Source organism: Pipistrellus kuhlii, unplaced genomic scaffold (assembly GCF_014108245.1).
Source record: "Pipistrellus kuhlii isolate mPipKuh1 unplaced genomic scaffold, mPipKuh1.p scaffold_m20_p_13, whole genome shotgun sequence".
In the NCBI taxonomy this organism is placed as follows: Eukaryota; Metazoa; Chordata; class Mammalia; order Chiroptera; family Vespertilionidae; genus Pipistrellus; species Pipistrellus kuhlii.
Window position 1 is genome coordinate 41,123,093 of NW_023425438.1, and position 20,133 is coordinate 41,143,225.

The 20,133-nt window shown below is 34.9% G+C and overlaps 1 protein-coding gene across 2 annotated transcripts in view; it reads right to left on the reverse strand.

Annotated features, from left to right (window-relative positions):
• LRRTM4 (leucine rich repeat transmembrane neuronal 4) overlaps positions 1-20,133 on the reverse strand; it is a 682,133-nt gene that overhangs the window by 582,543 nt on the left and 79,457 nt on the right. The window lies entirely within an intron of this gene.

Consider the following 20,133-nt stretch of genomic DNA (forward strand, 5'->3'; position numbering starts at 1 on the left):
CTCTCTCTGAAATAAATTTTAAAAAGTGGATATTTGCATTGATCATTAATGGTTGTTAATAAACATTAAAGAGCCCAACCATCGACAAGGTATAATTGTCAAATTAAATCCATGTCTGATGAAGAAACATAATAAATGTCACCAGCTAGATGTAATTTGCTAAATCCATGCTTTGAGAAATCCCACTGTATCTCAGTTTCTCTAATAAGCAAACTGCAAAAAAATCAATGAGACAAAGGAGACACATCAATCAATTGTAATAGCTGGAATATGCTTGGATTTTAATTAACACATATAAGTAGTAAACAATTTATAAAGGTATTCAGATAAATTTGAAAGAAAAATAAATACTTGATTATGATATAGAAATTATGTAAATTCTTCTAGGTATGATAATGATATGGCTGTCATATTTTTAAAGCATTCTTATCTATTTGAGATATGGATTGCAATTGCTACAAAAAATGTTGGTAGTTGCCTTAAAATAATATATAACGGAAAGAGAATATGTGTAGGAATATAGGTGAAATAATTTGAAGCTATGAATTTATGATACAGTAATTCAGTCTATTTATGTTTTTTTAATTTTGCATGAAAGTTTTAAAAGTTTTAAAGTTGTATTTATTTATTACTATATTATATTAAGGAAAAAATAGCTAGTAAAATAGCAACAAAATCTTTTATAATCTACATCACCTTAAAAGAAATCTTAGTATTATACTTGCTTCAATAAAGTATTTTAATCATGCTATATATAATTTAAATATTAATTTTAACTTTCTATTTATATTAAAGTAAGTTTTGTTTTAGCATTACTCATTTTCAAGAATCATTTTAAGTGTTAAATAATGGTTCTTTAAATAGACATCACTTATTTACTTTTCAGTTCCTGTTTAGCATTTTTTCCCTACTTTTTGATATTATAAATAATGCAGAAATAAGTTCTTTTGCATATGATATAATTTCTTATCCTAATTCATTCATTATAGGGCATACAGGTCTGATATAAATCCATCTCTTTGGAAGAATTCCCAGAATTTAAATAACTAAGGTCTCATTATTCTAAAGATTTTTGAGACATAAAGACTGATCACTCTGCAGAGATTATGAGAGCTTTTGGCTGCAAAGAAATGAATATCCTCTAACAATTACTTAAACAAGAACTGTCTTGTTTGTCTTACATAATAAAATGTTTGGGGATAGTACAACAGCACCATGATGTCTTCAACAATGCAAATTATTTCTATTCTTCTGTTCTGCCATCTTTAGTACTGCCTCATGGTCACAATTCATTTGCTCTAGCACTGTATCTACAGTCTAGACTGGTAGATAATGGAAGGGGCAAAGGTATCTTTTCAAGGGTTGATCTTAAAAGTAGTTAAGCAACTAATTCCAGAAGCCATATTTTGAATTCTCATTGATGAGAAACATATTACAAATATATACCTAACTAAAAGTGGTGTAGAAAAATAGGGTGTTTAGTTTTCTAGCTTTCATACAAGAGATAAGATAGGAACAGATGCAGAGTGAGCCTGCATCATGATACATGACCTCCACAGGAATATCAAAGTGCTAAATGACAATCAGTTATTGGTACTATCAGTCACATTTCATTTAATAATTATCCTATCTAATAAGGCAGGAATATGCTAATTGACTGCCACACCCTCAAAGATGGTGGCACCCACAGCCACAAGATGGCTGTGCCCAGTCCCCTCAGCCCTGCTGGTGTGGCAGGCATGTGGCATGGCCAGGCCCACCCCTAGACAGGTTAGCCACTCCACACACATGCCTCTGGAGTCACCCTGTCCCCTCAGCCCTCCAGCCATCCAAGGCCAGCCTGAGGCACAGGCAAGCATCAGATAGTGGCTGCCCAGGTGCCTAGGGCCACCTTAGGCTCAGGTAACCAGGGCCAGCCACGGCTTGTGCTGCCGGCAGTGGCAGCAGCAAAGGTGTGATGAGGGCATTGCCTTCCCCTGATCACTGGGTCGCCTCCTGCCTCTGAGAGCTCCCAGACTGCGAGAAGACTGGACTGAGGGACCTCCCATTCCAGTGTATAAATTTTCATGCACTGGGCCTCTAGTATATAAGATGATAATTTGTTTTTAAGTTAAATTTATTTGGTTATTAATGAAATTAAATTTGTTTTTATTGTTTAATTTGATTTGATCTTTTGTAAATTATCTGTCCATATGTTTTGTTTTTATTATGTAGATATATGTGTATTTATTAAACAACTTACATCAATAATTTTGGGGTAGGTAGATGTTATACTGATTGAGATGGTTCAGAATCTGAAGTTAAATATACTATTTTAATGTGATGCTTAAATCAGGCATTAGTGACTACACAAACAGCATAGTGCTGGGCAGATAGTAAACATTCTATATACTAGTATTTTAATTTGCTTTTATTGTTTTTGTTGATGAAACAAGTGATCATTGGAACATTTAAATGTGAGAAAAAGATCTTTGAAATAATGTTTTTCTAATCATTCTCCATGGATATTGCTTTGGCCCTGGGTTCTTCTACACATTGGTCTTCAAAGTTTTGCATAATATGTTTCATTATATAATGAGCTGTTATTATTTCACTGTTGATATGGTTAGGATTAAATAAACTCATTAGTGATGAATTGTCAATAATAGGCATGAGGTAATATTTTAATGTTAACTAAGTTTCATATCCTAATGGATGCATATTTCACAAAGTGTGATGTCACTATTGGCAGCTGTCTGATGGGTGAAATATTTTAGCAAAGGAAGATTTCCAGAACCCATCAAACAACCTAAAGATGATTGTGTAAATTGCCACCCTGTCAATATGAATTTCTTGAGATTTTTCAACTAAAAATGCATCAGGACAAACAAATGTTTTACACCTATGCTGTAAACTTGAGGAGATTCCAGCCTTAATCGCATGCATACTCCGGTGAAAGTTATACTATACTTGGCTATTAACCCAGAGATGTCTACAGATGACAGAGGCAAGTGTTGAGTCTATTATTAGTGTTAGTTGTACTTATTAAAATATCTCAGTCCTCCAGGAGGTAAAATAATATATTATTATATATTTTTTTTAATTTTAGATGCTTGATGTTTTAAATGGAATATGAAACATCTGTGAATCACAGTGGCAGATTCTTGAGGATGATTAAGCATGGTATCTATTAAAAACCTATGTGAATTACAAAAAAAAATCACCCTGTGATACATAAAACTAAATAAATGTGATGAAAATTTAGCATTTTTTAATTCAAAATATTTTCATTTTGTTTTCTTAAGATCTTATTTGGTCAAAGTGACACAGTGTCTGCAAAGTAGGAACAACATTCAGATATATTCCAGTTTCATTCACAAACTTCTTGTAAGACCTCTTTATATTCTTCTCCCCATTTTCTGGCCTTTTATACAATTATCTGCTTAGTTATTAGTTTATTCTATCACTCTATTTTAAAATTATTCAGGATGGTCAATCAATCAAATCCATTTTTATGAATCTATTGGCCATTTTCCAACCATCATATTACTTGGACCGTGAGCAGCAATCACTTTAGTGATATATTTTCCCTTGGCTTCTTGGTCATTTTTCTTTTGTACTTCTTCTATGTCAGGCTACTCATTCAGTGTCTTCTTTGGAGCCTCTCTTTCACTAGTTATTAAAATTCTCCAAGGTACAGTCTGAAGTCTTTCTTTTTATTTTTATACAACTTTCCCAGGTACTTTCAGCAATCATACATATGCCAATAATATCTATAAGCAGAGACCTAACAAACTTGTATCTTCAGGCCAGATCTCACCCTTTAACTTCAGAAATCTATATACACAGCCTCCTTGGTAGGATCTCTTAGTTGTCTCGAAAGCACTGTGGTCTCTAAATGGCCTAAATCTATGTCTTCTTTCAAACCTTGTTTTCACATGTAATGGAATCCCTATGCATCTACTTACTCAAGTCAGTTTATAAGGGGCAACCATCACATATATTTCCTTATTTTTTTTCTAACTGATTCATCAAAAATTCTCCAAAGAGGACATACATATGAGCAATAAAACATTAAATAATGCTCAATGTCACTAATAATCAGATAAATGCAAATTAAAATCACAATGAGATATCACCTAACATTTGTCATCATGGCTATCATCAATAAATCAACAAACAACAAGTGTTGGCAAGGATGTGAAAAAAGGCCATGCTTTTGCATAGTTGATAGAAATGTGGATTTGTACAGCCACTATGGAAAGCAGTATGAAGTTTCCTCAAATTTAAAAATGGAATTGCCTTATTAACTCTTTTTTCACTTCTGGGAACATATCTGAAGAAACCAGAAACACTGATTTGAAAGAATATACTTACCCCTATGTTCATTGCAGCATTATTTATAATAACCAAGATTTGTAAGCAACCCAAGTGTCCATCAGTAGCTAAGTAGATAAAAAGGCTGTGGTACATTTACACAAGAAAATACTACTCAGACATCAAAAAGAAGAAAATCTTACCTTTTGTGAAATTGTGGATGGACCTGGAGAGTATTATACTAAGTGAAAAAAGACAGTCCCAGAAAGACAAATGCCATATGATTTTACATATATATGGAATCTAATGAACAAAATAAACAAAATATAAACAGACTCATAGTTACAAAGAACAGACTGACAGCTGTTAGAAGGGAAGGGGGATTGGAGAGATGGGTAAAAAAGGGTGAAGGGATTAAGAGAAAAAATTACCTCATAGACACAAACAACAATATGTTGATAACCAGAAGGAAAGGGAATTGGGGAGGTAGAAAAAGGTAAAGGGAGATAAATGGTGACAGAATACTTGACTTTGGGTAGTGAATACACAATACAATATACAGATGATATATTATAGAAATGTATAACTGAAGCTTATGTAATTTTATTAACCAACTAGAGGCCCGGTGCAGGAAATTCGTGCACAGGGGGCGGGGTGGTGTCCCTCATCCCAGCCTGCACCTGCTCCAATTCGGGACCCCTTGAGGCCAGTGAAACATCCCTGTCACAATACAGGACTGCTGGCTCCCAATTGCTTACTTGCCTGCCTGCCTGATTGCCCCTAACCACTTCTGCTTGCAAGCCTGGTCACCCCCTAAACACTCCTCTGCCAGGATGATCAATGCTTAACTGCTCCCCAGCCAGCCTGTTTGCTCCTAACTGCCCTCCCCTGTAGGCCTGGTTGCCCCCAACTGCCCTCCCCTATAAGCCTGATCCTCCCCAACTGCCTTCCCTGCAGGTTTGTTCCCCGCCAACTGCTCTCTCTGCATGCCTGGGTTCCCCCCCTTCCACAACTGTTCTCCCTTGCAGCCCTGGTATCCTCCAACTGCTCTCCCCTGCAAGCCTGGTTGCCCCCAACTGCCCTGCCCTGCTGGCCATCTTGTGTCCACCTGGGGGCAGCCATCTTTGACCACATGGGGGCAGCCATCTTATGTGTTGGAATGACAGTCAATTTGCACATTTCTCTTTTATTATGTAGGATGTCACCCCAATAAATTCAATTTAAAAATCTTCTCAGGCTGAAACCGGTTTGGCTCAATGGATAGAGCATCGGCTTGGGGACTGAAGGGTCCTGGGTTCGATTCCAGTCAAGGGCATGTACCTTGGTTGCGGGCATATCCCCAGTGGGGAGGGGTGTGCAAGAGGCAGCTGATTGATGACTCTCTCTCATCGATGTTTCTAACTCTCTATCTCTCTCCCTTCCTCTCTGTATAAAATCAATAAAATATATTTTTTAAAAAATCAATAAAAATATATTTAAAAAACCAAAATAAATAAATAAATAAATAAATAAATAAATAAAAATCTTCTCAGACATACCTGTTAAATGCTTTAAATATACCTGTAAATTTTAACTTAATTCTGAACATCTCTATAGGTAACATCATTTTTAGTCCAAGCTATAATAGAGACCTTAATAGACATCTAAATCACTTACCCATGTGCATCCCTGTGGCTCCCCTATAGTCCCCTCTTTACATTTAGTGAGAACAATAAATGTATCATGTTAATTGGATAATGGTATTCAGGTAAAACATTTATAGGATTCCCTTTTCTCCTAGAATCATTGAATTATCTTTATCAACCTTTCATTGTAGCCCTTCACATTAACCTGTTTCCCTAAGTCTCAAGGCCTTCACCTCCTCCATATACTAGTATGTAAATGAATATGTGTATACATACATATTCTCATATTCTCTGTTTTCAAAATAATAAATTTTTATTATCTTGTAAGTCTATTGATGGATGTTTACAACCCCCATTATTCCTTAACCTCAGAAGGACAGGGGGTGTGGATGATTTTATTTATTTCTAGCACCAAGCCAAGTTCTTGGGACCTTTTTTTGTATCTAACAGATATTTGATAAATAATAAAATACCATCAAGTAATTTACCCCTACTTTATACAGATTTTCATATATATTATATTTTATTAATGAAGGCATTTAGCAATGAAATAATTTTCCCTTGGGAACATTTGTATTAAAATGAAAAAAAAGTACGTATTTTCAATAATACATTCAGCAATAATCTATCAACATAGAATACAGATAAATTTATCCTTTATTGTTTGTTTGAAGTTAAAACTCTTAGAGTATTGTGAGATGATTAATTTGTGTTTTGGAGATGGTCTATATGAAGCACTATATAGTTGACCTGTTTACTTAACATATATTTTCACTTTAGATTATATTATGTGACTTCCAGTCTGCCATGGGGAGAGAAAATGGGAAAAACACACTATGTTGAGGGTAAGCAATTTTTACTAAGATCCTGAAACCAAAGCTGAGCAGATTAAATTATTGGTTTATCGGCATGTCAATCAATATTATTAATATTTAGAATTTTATAAACCATATAATGTTTAAAAAAGTAAGGAAGATAAGCATACATTTTCCAACTTTTTCACTTGCCAACTATGGATATTAAAAATTCCCACATTACTTATTCAATAACCACATCATCAGCAAAAAAAGGATATATACTAACACACATATAGACACACATGTGCACAGACATGCAAAAGACATAAGAATAGACTTTTCAATTAAATCAATGAGTTTTTGTTAAATTGGGGTGAGTTTTGTTAAACTGTCCTTATTTTTATCATTTCACCTTGGCCTACTAATACTGCCCCCAGGAGGCTGGCCCAGTCCTTAACTTGCCATTTGTGAATCATTCAAATAATGTAAGTGAGGACTCAACCTACAATAAAATATTTCCTTTTCCCATTCTTAGTAATAATTCTAGGAACTGTTTTTAAGGAACAAGTTTAAAATAATTTCATTATCAATTGGGTGAGTATTTAAAACTGAGACAAAAATTTGAAGTTGGCCTATGTACTATAAATAGGAAACACAATAGGTAAGGCCTTCCATTAATGGAAGAATCAGAACTGTAACAGTGAACATAGCTAATGCATGCTCTTAAGCAAAGTTTCATCATTAATGCTCTTAAAAAAGCAAATAAAATTTAACTGCTTTGCAATCAGGTAGGATTGCTTTAATGTCTTTGAACTCATCAGTATGACCCAAGACACTAGTGTACTTTTAAGCACATAGTGTGCTGCTTCACAAATGTACTAGTGTCCCAGGGCATGGAATTCATGCATGGGGACATGTCCCTCAATCTGGCCTGCACACTCTCCAATCTGGGACCCATCAGGGGATGTCCAATGCCTGTTTAGGCCCGATCCCACAGGAGCTGAGCCTAAACCAGCAGTCAGACATCATCCCTGTCACAATATGGGACCTCTGACTCCAAACTGCTCACTTGCCTGCCTGATTACCCCTAACCACTCTGCCTGCTGGCCTGACCTACCCCAACTGCCCCCCACTCTTTGGCCTGATCACCCCTAACTGCCTGTCCCTGCTGGTCTGCTTGCCCCCAACTGTCTTCCCCTGCTGGCCTGATCGCCCCTAACTGCCTCTGCCTTGGCCCCACCACCATGGCATTGTCTGGAAGGACATCCAGAGGGTCTCATAGAATGTCTCCCAGTCTAATTAGCATATTATCCTTTTATTAGTATAGATATTATTATGGATAAGGAATATTTATAATTAGAAGAATAAGAACAGACTCCATTAATTATCTACTGGGTGGGTAAGTTTAATGATGTCATTCCCCAGGTTTGACAGTAATTTTATTTAAAGATTCTTATAAATAACCTCAAAGAAGGAGTGCACAATACATTATCCAAGCTCTTCTAGGCAAAAGAATGCTGAGTCAGTGGGAGTGAAGTGAAGAGAGAACCACGAAGCTGTGTGGGGTATGACAAATGGCAGCTGAGCTTCTAAGTGGGCAAGTGTGAAGTAATGTAATAATAGATACGTAATAATAGATTATGAGAAACCATTTATGATCCAGGAAAATGATCTAAGAATTATAATATTCCCTTTCATTCAAAAAGTATTTGCCATACCTTTACTCACTATGGGCTCCTTCAACACTGGAGTTTTCTTAAAAAATCACAAGATTTTGTCTTTTCCCTCCTATAACACTAAGTTAATCTGTTTCCAAACCTGTCCTTTTAATATGCCTAATGGATTTTTTTTCAATATTTTCTCCTTTGGGTTCATGTTTTTGCCTGACAAGCATTCAATTTCCCTTCAATGGCAACATATTAAAATTTTTCGTGGCAGAACTGTCACGTTCTCTGCTCTTGGCCAAAGTGATGCTCCACATGGCTCCAAAGAGGCAGGATTAGGTTATAATAGTCAGCATATCCTCTACCCTACCCATGGTGGTTCAGTTCAGGAAAGAGCAAGCAACCCACACTCAATAAATAAGTTTTGTGATGTTTGGTAAAGGTTTTTGGAGAGAAAAAAAATCACTTTATCTTGTGTAGGTTTTGGTGACATGAAAATGTGGGTTCTAACAAAAGTCATTATTAAGAGAAGCCTGTAGCAGATGACAGCCTTCAAATGTACCCTGGAATGGGCCAAACTTGAGGAAATAACAGAGACATGATCTTTTAATGTCTACATGAATAAATAAATAAATGTCTACATGAAAGTAGTCCTATATCCTATTTAATAAATAGGGAATATGCTAATTGACCATCACTCCATCACAAACATGGCTGCACCCACAGCTGAGGCCAAGATTTCAAAAGGAGCCTTTATGAGCAATAACAGGGATCTGAAGCTACGCCCTCCGCTGCCCCCTTGAGGCTTAACAGGGGACCTCAAGAAGCACTTCCTTTCTGGTGCTAGGCTAGGGGACCTCAGGCTGCTCCCCCCACCCCAGCACCAGGCCCGGGGGGCCTCAGACCACACCCCCTGCCCAGCGGGACTTAACAGGGGACCATAGGCTGAAGGGGGACCTCAAGGTATACCTCCAGTGCTGGGTCAGGGGAATGCCACAGAGCCAAAGTGGTATAGGAAAATATCCCAAGTGGCATAGGATATGCCGAAACTGGTTTGGCTCAGTGGATAAAGAGTCGGTCTGCAGACTGAAAGGTCCCAAGTTCGATTCCGGTCAAGTGCATATATATTGGTTGCAGGCACATCCCTGGTAGGAGGTTTGCAGGAGGCAGCTGGTTGATGTTTCTAGCTCTCTATCCCTTTCCCTTACTCTCTGTAAAAAAAAAAAAAATCAATAAAATATATTAAAAACAAAACAAACAAACAAAAACAACAAAGTGACAGAATAATATTTCCCTATGGCAGACATAGAGGTGCATAGAGTGACATAAGGACTGGACATCAAACAGGCAGAGTGAGCTGTGTGGACACTATCTGGGCCTAAATTGGGGGGGAAAAAATGTCTTCCAAATACCAGAAGAGTATAGCTGTTACTAAGGAAATGAGGGAAATAAAGTTTCAAAAGATATCAAATTAAGCCAATAGTGACTAAGAACCCACCCACTTTATATTAGCTTTGATGAGTATCAGAAACATATATGCAACTTCAACAATGCAAAGAGAACATAATGACTCTTACTGTATTAAGAAACTAGTGAATTAATTGAAGTTTACCAACAACTGACTACTTTTGTATTTTATACCAAGCTAGAAAGAACCAATGGCAGAAATTAATTAGAACTATGAAAAAAGTTAAATATTTTTCTCACCACAATTGATATATCTACATAAACAAAGGTGCCATTGATTACTTATTCTCCAAGTTAGGTGTTCAGTCCTTTGACTTCATTTACCTTCAAAACAACTCCACAACTATAAATCATTACTATAATATTCCAAGAGCAGACCCAGAGATAAGGAGCCATGGGTCAGACTGTTGGACCTCAAAGGGAAGGTGGGGATAAAAGGGAGAGATCAACCAAAGGACTTGTGTGCACACATATGAGCCTGACCAGTGATCAAGGACAATAAGGGGGTGGGGGCAATAAGGGGTAGGATGGGGGATTGGAATGAGGGGTTGAAGGGATTGGAATTAAGGTGATACCTTAATCAATAAAGAAATTAGTTTTAAAAAAGGTAACATTTAAGTGACTTGCCCAAGGTTATAACCAATACATGGTAAAATCAGGAAATAAACTCAACTATATTCAAAGCAACTTTACTTCTAAATATCATAGCATATATTCAAGAGCATAGGGAATGATAAGGATGATGTTGAGTGAATATATAAACTGAACCAAAATTGTAAGTTTTTTTGTCCTCCTCCTATCTCAATAGACCTGCTCCTCTGGTTTTAGAGATTCTAAGTCTTGGCACTATTGAGATTTTGAGCCAAATAATTTTTTGTTATGATGGGCTCTTTTGTGCATCGTAAAATGTTTAGCAGAATCCCTGATCTCTATCCGCCAGATGCCAATAGGAATCTTTGGTTGTCACAGCTTCAACTCCAAGTTGTGACAACCAAAAATGTTTCCAGACATTGTCAGAGGTATCTTGGGGCGTGGGATGGGGGAGGGAGGGACAGTTGCAAATGGCTCCTATTTGAGAAATGCTGATTTACACTAAAATGGCCATTTTCTTTATCAGCTGTCCTGATTCTAATTTTGAGATTCCTATGAGCTTATAATTGATGTTGAAGACTTGAATCCAAGTAATTAGAAGAATTTAAGATATATCTACAATTCATGAAAAGAAATTGCATCATAAGACAGGTTTTTAAGTATTATTATTCAACCAGTTCTTAATCAAATTGCTTGGGCGAATATTCTTAGACAGGTCAAATACCTGTCTATGCATTGTCTGTCATTTCTAATATAAAAATCATAAATACCCACTTTATATAATAGAATTATGGGGATAAAATAAATCGTTAAACACAAAACTTGTTTAATTGCAAAGCTATTAATCATGGGGAACTTGGGGGAAATCAATGACAAAGAAAAACATCAGAAATATGTTTGATCCATGCCCTCATTAATTTTTTACTTCATTGTTTTCACTGCATTAATGTATCTTCCTAGGTAGTTTTGAATCTCTATTTATGTGATAATATATTTATTCAGTAATGCCTTAGGAGAGGCATTGATAATTTCCAATAAGATAGAGTTTTGAAGGAAAGATATCAAAAGCAATACCAACATTATTGAATTGTCCTTCAGTGTGATGAAAAGAGTCTGTGTATTTTTATGGACTACTACCAGAAAGAATACCGAAAGTAGGAATGAAAATCTTTCAGGACTATACACACCACCTCATAAAGTCAAGTATCTTGCAAAATAGTAGAATAACAATGCAGACCATGACATATGCCCTGGCCTCAAGGTGATGTCAATGATGCTGGTCAAATAATGACCAGAGTCCTGAAAATAGAAAAGTCATCCATCTTTGACAATCAACACTGTTTGTTAGATAGTTATATCAATATCATTAGTATATATATATATATATATATATATATATATATATGTAATACGTCATGATATTATATATTTAATATAATTGATTTTATATAATTAAATGCCAAAAATAAAAACAATATTAGGAGTCACACCTTGGGGTTCAGAGGAAGTAAGTTTAAGACAAAGGGAAGAGAGATTAAATTGTAGAAATCATTACCTCCAGAATTAACATGCATCTAAACAAACAAAAATATTCCAGAAACTCTCAGATGGACTGAGTAAGTCACAATATATAATCTTTAGGTGCTGAAATATAATACAAGAGAAGTATAAATGTTGTGCCGTCAATCTTACCAAGATTAGGTACAAAGATAATATTTTATTTGTATAGACAAATCATTTGTCATCCTTTTCTCTAAATAGCAAACAAAGTTTAAGGATGTACACTTCATGCAACTTGCAAACAGTTCTTATACAACTAAAACGAAGGGTATTTTTCTATTAGCTGAGAATCCACACAAAATATAGGATCTTATATATTAAAATAAATAATGGATCTATACTAATGACTCATGTTTGTTTTATAGGAACAAGATGAAAATTAAAATTATGTGTTTTGACAGTGATCTGATTAGAAGAACTCAGGGTATAATAATTTTCCTCAAAGTATCACTTATAATTAAGATTAGCTTTCTATAATACTGACCTATTACAGTTTCAGTTGGCTAAACGTGATCATTTTTTTAAATAAGTTTTGATCAAATAAGATATTTAGGATAGTTATAGAAATTAGAAATATCATGATCTTTTTAAATATGAAAACTTGTGTTTATTAAATATGCCCTTCTGAGCAGGCAAGCATGAGAAATATTAAATATGGTTTGCCTTTCACAGCAGCTTCTTATTATACAGAGATTCAACCTTCTAATGAACTCTATTTGTTGACTCATGCAAGAAAACAAGGTAATTGTATTATCTCAACCCCACTGACTTTTTAAGCCATGGTTTTAGAGCTATTACACCCAATATTTAAAAAGAAATATATTAAAAAATAACCAAGCTACTTTGAGGAAATTGGGGCATAACCTTTTCATATTAGAAAAAAATGAAAACTCATTGAATTGGAAAAAATAATACTTCTAATAGGGGCATTTAGCTCACTAGATAAATGTAAAACATTAACATTGCTCTTGTAAAGTTATCACACTGATTAAAAAGAACATAAAAAGTGCGATTCTAAAATTAATTGACTCATGTTTGATAGAAAACATGGACCCGAATATTTATTTTAGAATTTTGTTTCTATGGATAATTTAATATTACCTCTGTTCCCTTTAAATTATTTTTTCTCCCCTGAATATAACAATGAAATAAATAACAATGTATTTACTGAGCATTCATATTATACTAGTTTCCTTTTAATTTCCTCCAGTGGGATCAGAGGAGAAACTATCCAGGGATTATTAAACAATTATAAATAATCAAGAGTATTATATAAGTATAGCTACTATAAATGTATAGGAAAATTATTTTTTAAAAAAAATATATTTTGATTGTTTACAGAGAGGAAGGGAGAGGGATAGAGAGTTAGAAACGTCGATGAGAGAGAATCATCAACCAGCTGCCTCCTGCACACCCCTCACTGGGGATGTGCTCGCAACCAACGTACATGCCCTTGACCGGAATCGAACCTGGGACCTTTCAGTCCGCAGGCCGATGCTCTATCCACAGAGCCAGACCAGTTTTGGCTATAGGAAAATTATTATCAAGCTGTTTTACAGATTTCAGTTCTTCAAACCGAGGTCAATTATTGTATAAATATAATTTTCACTGACTTTCTTTAAATTAAACAGAGGTAGATCACAATATAATAATGAGTATATTCTTGTTTCAGAGCCTGTGAAGTTTATGTAAAGTATATGCAAAGTACATTGCCAAACTATGAAATGAACAAAATGCATGCTCTGTATTACATTGGTAAATATTTTTATAGAACTGAATAAAAATGTCAAATATTATATAATCTTGACATAGATTACATAAGAATGAAATTAATAGTATTAATATGAGTAATAATGAGAGTTTAAAACAACATTTTAAAATGCTTATTTTGTAGGTAGGGTAGATATGAAATATACACTGAATCTAAAAGCTACTTTTTCTATCTTTAAAATGAGCATTAGAAAAATAAAAGTTAACAAAAAACTTTTTTAAAAATAAAGGTTGTTATTAGCATAGGTAAAGGCAAAGACTTATCAAACTCTGAATCCATTATATAGAAAATTATTCTAGGAAGCATGGACTATTTTATAAAAGCAGATCTCATTTGTAGCAAAAAATATATCTCAAAAATTTCCGAAAAGCATAAAATATAGAGACCCTGTTATGTGGGCATAATGCAATATAACTAGGAATTAATAATAAAAATAAACCAGATTATCCTGCCTGTTGGAAGTTAAGGAATAATATTATTCTTTAGGTTATATGAAACAGAATAACTTCACCTGTTCTTTTAAGTTCTATAGAGAACAAGGAGATAAAATAGAGCAATGTTAAGTTCATGATCATCAAATTCAGGCTGAAGTGACGTGAAGGTAAAATTATCTGATCTTTTTAAGCTTAAGATGCTATACCTATGAAAGGGCAAAAAACCAGTACCAAACTGAGAATGTTAAAAAAAAATTACAGAAAATTCGCTAGTTTAAGCTAATAGTAGTCCTATGTCCAAGGATTTACAAAGCTAACCTCTTTTTTAAATCTTTTTCTTCTCCTTTCCCCCTCCCCCCCCATCTCTTCATGTTATGAAATAAAACCAAATATGGTCAAATGTGGTAGTAATTGTTGCTTTATTATTTTTATATTATCTAATAAGAAATATGAAACATCTTTATTGAATTCAGGAGCTTCAGAAAAAAGTAATCATCTTTGAGGAAGGAAGGAAATGAAAGAAAGAAAGAAAGAAAGAAAGAAAGAAAGAAAGAAAGAAGAAAGAAAGAAGGAGGGAGGGAGGAAGATACTGCATAAGAACATATATTATACTGAAGATTACTATATGCAAATTTTACTCTCTAAATTTAATGCAAGGTCAATCACAATTGAAACAGAACTCTTGGGATTTCAACAGTCTTAGTATGTTAAAAATATACATCTTCCATGACATAGCATAAGTAATATTGACAACAATAGCACTACCTAAAGGCCAGTACTGTTTTTATTTTACATACGTTATCTCACTTAGTCCTCAGAACAAAACGATATGGAGGGCAATACTATTATTGTCATTTTATAGATAAAGCAATTGAAACCAGAAATGTTTGACTATTATCTTAAACTAGAAGCTCAATGCACAAAATTCGTGCACGGGGGGCAGGGGAAGGGTTGTCCCTCAGCCCAGCCTGCACCTTCTCTAATCTAGGACCCCTCAAGGACTCCCCTAAATGGGCAGTTGGACATCCCTCTCACAATCCAGGACTTCTGACTCCCAACTGCTCACCTGCCTACCTTCCTGATTGCCCCTAACTGCTTCTGCCTGCCAGCCTAATCACCTCCTAACCACTCCCATGCCAGCCTGATTGATGTCTAACTGCTCCCCTGCCAACCTCTTTGCCCTCAACTTCCCTCCTCTGCCAACTTGGTCACCCCTACTGCCCTCCCCTGCAGGGTTGATTGCCTTCAACTGCCCTCCCTTGCAGGCCTGATGCCTCCCAACTGCCCTCCCCTACTTGCCTGATCACCCACAACTGCCCTCCCTTACAAACCTGGTGCCTCCCAACTGCCCTCCCCTGCTGGCCATCTTGTGTCTACATAGGACAGAATCTTTGACCACATGGGGACAGCCATCTTGTTTGTCGGAGTGATGGTCAATCTGCATATTACTCTTTTATTAAATAGGATAGAGGCCTAATGCATGGGTGGGGACCAGCTGGTTTGCCCTGAAGGGTGTCCGGGATCAGGGTGAGGTTCCCTTGGGGCATGAGGTGGCCTGAGTGAGGGGCCTATGGCTGTTTATTTCAAACAGGCCCCAGAATGTATAATAAATATGTGAGAGACAACACTGCATAGGAGTCAAGAATCCAAGGAGAACAAAAATCAGAAATAATTTTCCCAGTGTTTACTAAGGAATTGAATATTTGCTACAAAAATAATTTTATTTGGGACATTGGTACTCAGAATTCTAATGCCAAATAAAATAAAACTCAGCTAATTCAGTGGTGATGAATTAATTAACTCATACTGAATTCATTCTTACAAAGGCAGTGAAAATACAGTTTATTTCTAATGGATGTGGTGTCTTATGTTAGATATTATTTTCAAAACACAAAACTAAGTTCAGGAATAATTTTGCTCAGATAAGAATAGTTTCAAATGTCCTAGAAACATATTTATATATGTTTTTCTTTTGAAGTCAAATTTTATTTTGCAGGAATGAGTATAACAATTTACTGGAACAGCTTTGCTTGGCCATTTCATACATAAATTAAGAGATACTCTTCTCAATGAAGAGGACTTGTTGTTGTACAATTGTAGGAGTTGAAATAGCTTACATTACTTAATCTTACAAAAACCTTCATCATAATGAACTAAAACTGCTGAAATGGTTTACAAAAATGCTGACTTTGTTAATAAATGTGTATACTTTAATAAAGTAGGGAAAGTTTGCTTAATGTCTAAACATCCCTATCTCACTTTGAATGGAGATGATCTGGTATAATTTATTTAAACAAAGTTCTTAGTATTGAAAATGAAAATCTTTATTAACATATAGCAGAATAAATTTCCAAGAGAAAAATGATTAAGGCTTTATTGTTATCATTTTTAATTATATACATTGCCTAGAACAGTAATCTATCCCAGCTAAGTGCTCAAAAATACTTGCTGAACAAATGAATGATATAAACAGTTAATATGCATTGGGTACTTACTATTTTCCAAATGTTGTGCTAAGCACTTTAAGTGGATTACCTCATTTATGGCTCAAAATCACCTAATTTTGCTATTCCACATCTACAAATAAAGTTTAATCATCAGCTTTTACAGTAGCTATTTTATCTGGGGCAAGTCAATGAAACTCTTTCTCTCTTTGAGCCTCACCTCATCTGTTAAATGGAGATAATAAGCTTATCTGGCCCCAGTTGTGAAAAATAACGACTAAAAAGACAAATATTTATCATGGTACTAGACACATAGTTGACAGTATATAATCACTAAATACATTTTAATGAGACTTCAAAGCACATATTTTTCACATCTGATGACAGTCAACTAAATAGAAGTTGGACATAATTGTCCTTGCTTGAATAAGTATAAACTTGTTATTTCAGGTTGCTTAGCTAGAAACTATGACTGTTAATTGTTTTAATCAATAAACCATTCAAGATCCATTTAGAGTAGGGATATGAGTCCTGACTATTGTCTAGAAGTTGACTTTTGGTTAAAAACAATAAAATAACATTAAAAAGACTTTAGGCTATGTCATTGGCTTGAAAAAAACACACAAAACAAGACAAGAAAATGAAGCAGAGACAATAAATATCTTCTTCAAAAAATCTGCACAACCAACATTCTCAGTGTTCTAGAGAACCATGTGATAGGAAAGTACAAGATTAAAAATCTGGATCAAAATCAGTACAGAAGAACAGAGTGCTGATATAAGGAGGTTTTAGAAATACCATAAGCAACTTATTTTACATATTGTATATTTCCTTTTGTCAAAGTACATAACATCTAGATAGTCTAAATGCATTACTTTGATAAGAAAAGTACGCAAAATTCTGATAAGAATGTATTATGTATTTTCATTTTCTAAGAAGTATATGTAACGTAATGGTGAATCATATAATTGGTTGCATTTCATGTATTTGGATGAAGCAATAAGAAATTGTATATAACACAACTCAAAATTAATTTTCCCTTCAGAAACAAAAATGTGTGACTAATTGATACCTCCTACAACAATTGCATGGCGATGACATTAGCACCTTCCAGGGGACTTTTCTCAAAGCTGCATGTGTGTTAAGCAGTTCTTTCTGTTATAAATGTTGCCAGAAGATCTGAAAATGTTTGATTATGTGTGAAAGTTCTTTACATCTCCCCCATATCAAATAGGCATTCTTGAAAGAACAAATATGTGTTGATATCATGTTCCAGGCCCTGTGAGAAACTGAGATTTCAATGGTGAGCAACAAATGACATTTTCCTCCCTCATAGCACTTGGAATTTAAAGCCCCATGGAGAACACTGACTTTTGGGGTATGCAAATCAAGGACATCAAAGAAGATATTCCTAAAGAAGAGATGCTTTAGGTAGAGATCTCAGATGAACCAAATGGTTCTAACTCTGTGGATAGGGTATGGAGGATCATTCTAGATGTTCGTGTTAATAGTCTCATTCTATTGGCCCTTGTGGCGATTTGGTTATACATCGCCTGTTCTTTGATCAATTTCTGGAACATAGTAAGGGCTCACTCAGTACATGTTAGCTATTTGTATTCATCTACTTATACCATCTCCCTTCTTCTTCTAATTATTATTATTAGCAGAAATAGCAACATGATAAAAAAAAATTCCTGATGTCATGAGAGATTGTGTCTAATAAAAGGGTCTCAAAGAGCAGTATAATTCCAGTGGAAAGAGAAAATGGAAAGTTGTGTAAGATGGATAAGAAATAGGTTGGAGTCAATCCAGTCAGGGCTTTGTCTGCTATGCTGTTTTCTTTTCATTCTGGAAAGGTTTCAAAAGAGAGAGTGAAAATAAACTAATTATATTTGAACTTATTTAAGATGACTCCTGCTCCACTGAGTCACAGAGATTGGAGAGTGTCAGACTGGATGCAGATCCATTAGTTAGATCTATTGGTAGTTGTCAAAAAAAATAAATAAATAACACAAAGATGTCATGGAAGATATAATATCTACATGGGACTCAATAAATAATTTATTTTTTTTTTGCATACTTTGAAAATACAGATGGGTCAGTGAATGGTACATATAGCTATTTTTATTAAACTGGGTATTAAAAATAAAATCCTTGCAATCACAGAAACAACATATACTTGAACTAAATGTATAAGTTTAACTGTCTTTATCAATTTCTGACACTCAATAAGAATGCTACTTAGTTATTCTTATTATAATTACTATTACATGAGCTAAATGAGATCCTGGTATATAAAGCATGTAACATGTGAAGCATCCAAGATTCATAGAAGATAAACATGTAATATAAATTTAAACATATTTCAGAGTCACAGCTGTGTGTTGTAATATTTCACATAAAATATACTAGCTTTCCAGATGTAGACATTTGATATGAAGTTGTGGATTGATTCATTTATAAATTAAATGTCTTCACCAAAATGATCCATAATTCCAGCAGTATCAGGCAACAGCACATTAACAACAATAAGACTCTTACTTAATTTGAATCCTAAGAAAAAATATAGTAAGTAGGTGGAAAAAAGAAGAGATAAATGGACAGGAGCAGACTTATCAGGTCTAAGTCACATCGTAAGAGTTTAGTTTAAAGAAGTTAAATTAAATGCCTGTGAAGTCCCTTTAAACAGGTAAATAAAAAGTAATTAGATATTTATCAAATAAGGTTGATACAGCAAAATTTGACAATCTCTAGTAAGGTGATAATTAAGAATTAAATGTATTTCTTATTACCATAACACCCAATCATTTGAACAAAATTTATTCTGTAGTTTAATGCTCATGGATAGACACAACATACTATTTGCCTACAGAAGACATGGATCATATGGGTACACACAAAGCAAGTCACATGGTCACAAAGTTTCTAGGAAACCATTTATTCAACAAATGTAACCTTTATACTTTCAGAAAAAATTCATAATTTCTGAAGTTAAATCTTTCATTGTAGTAATATAATTGTATATGTTTCTTTTGATTATATTACTACCTGCTGGTGCACAAATTAGGGTGGGGATCCTGGAAATTGGGGCCAATTGGGGCCATCTTGCTCAGTCTCAGGGGAGGGACCAGAGGAGGTTGGCTGGCCAGGGGAGGTTAGCAACCAGTCAATATATATATATATCTTGGATCTTGATGCTTCACATGTTTATATATATATAAACATGTGAAGCATCAAGATCCATGGAAGTGGATACAGAAATAGGTTGGAATCTATATACATAGTCTGTATATACAGACTAGAGGCCCAGTGCATGAATTCATGCATGGGTGGGGTCCCTTGCTCTGGCCTGCAAGTGGGCCATCTCACTCAGTCCCTATAGGGGCGATCAGGGCCAAAAGGCTGGGGGAGAAGGACCATGGGAGGTTGGCCTGCTATGGAAAGTTGGCTGTGGAAGTACACTGACCACAAGGGGCAAATCCTG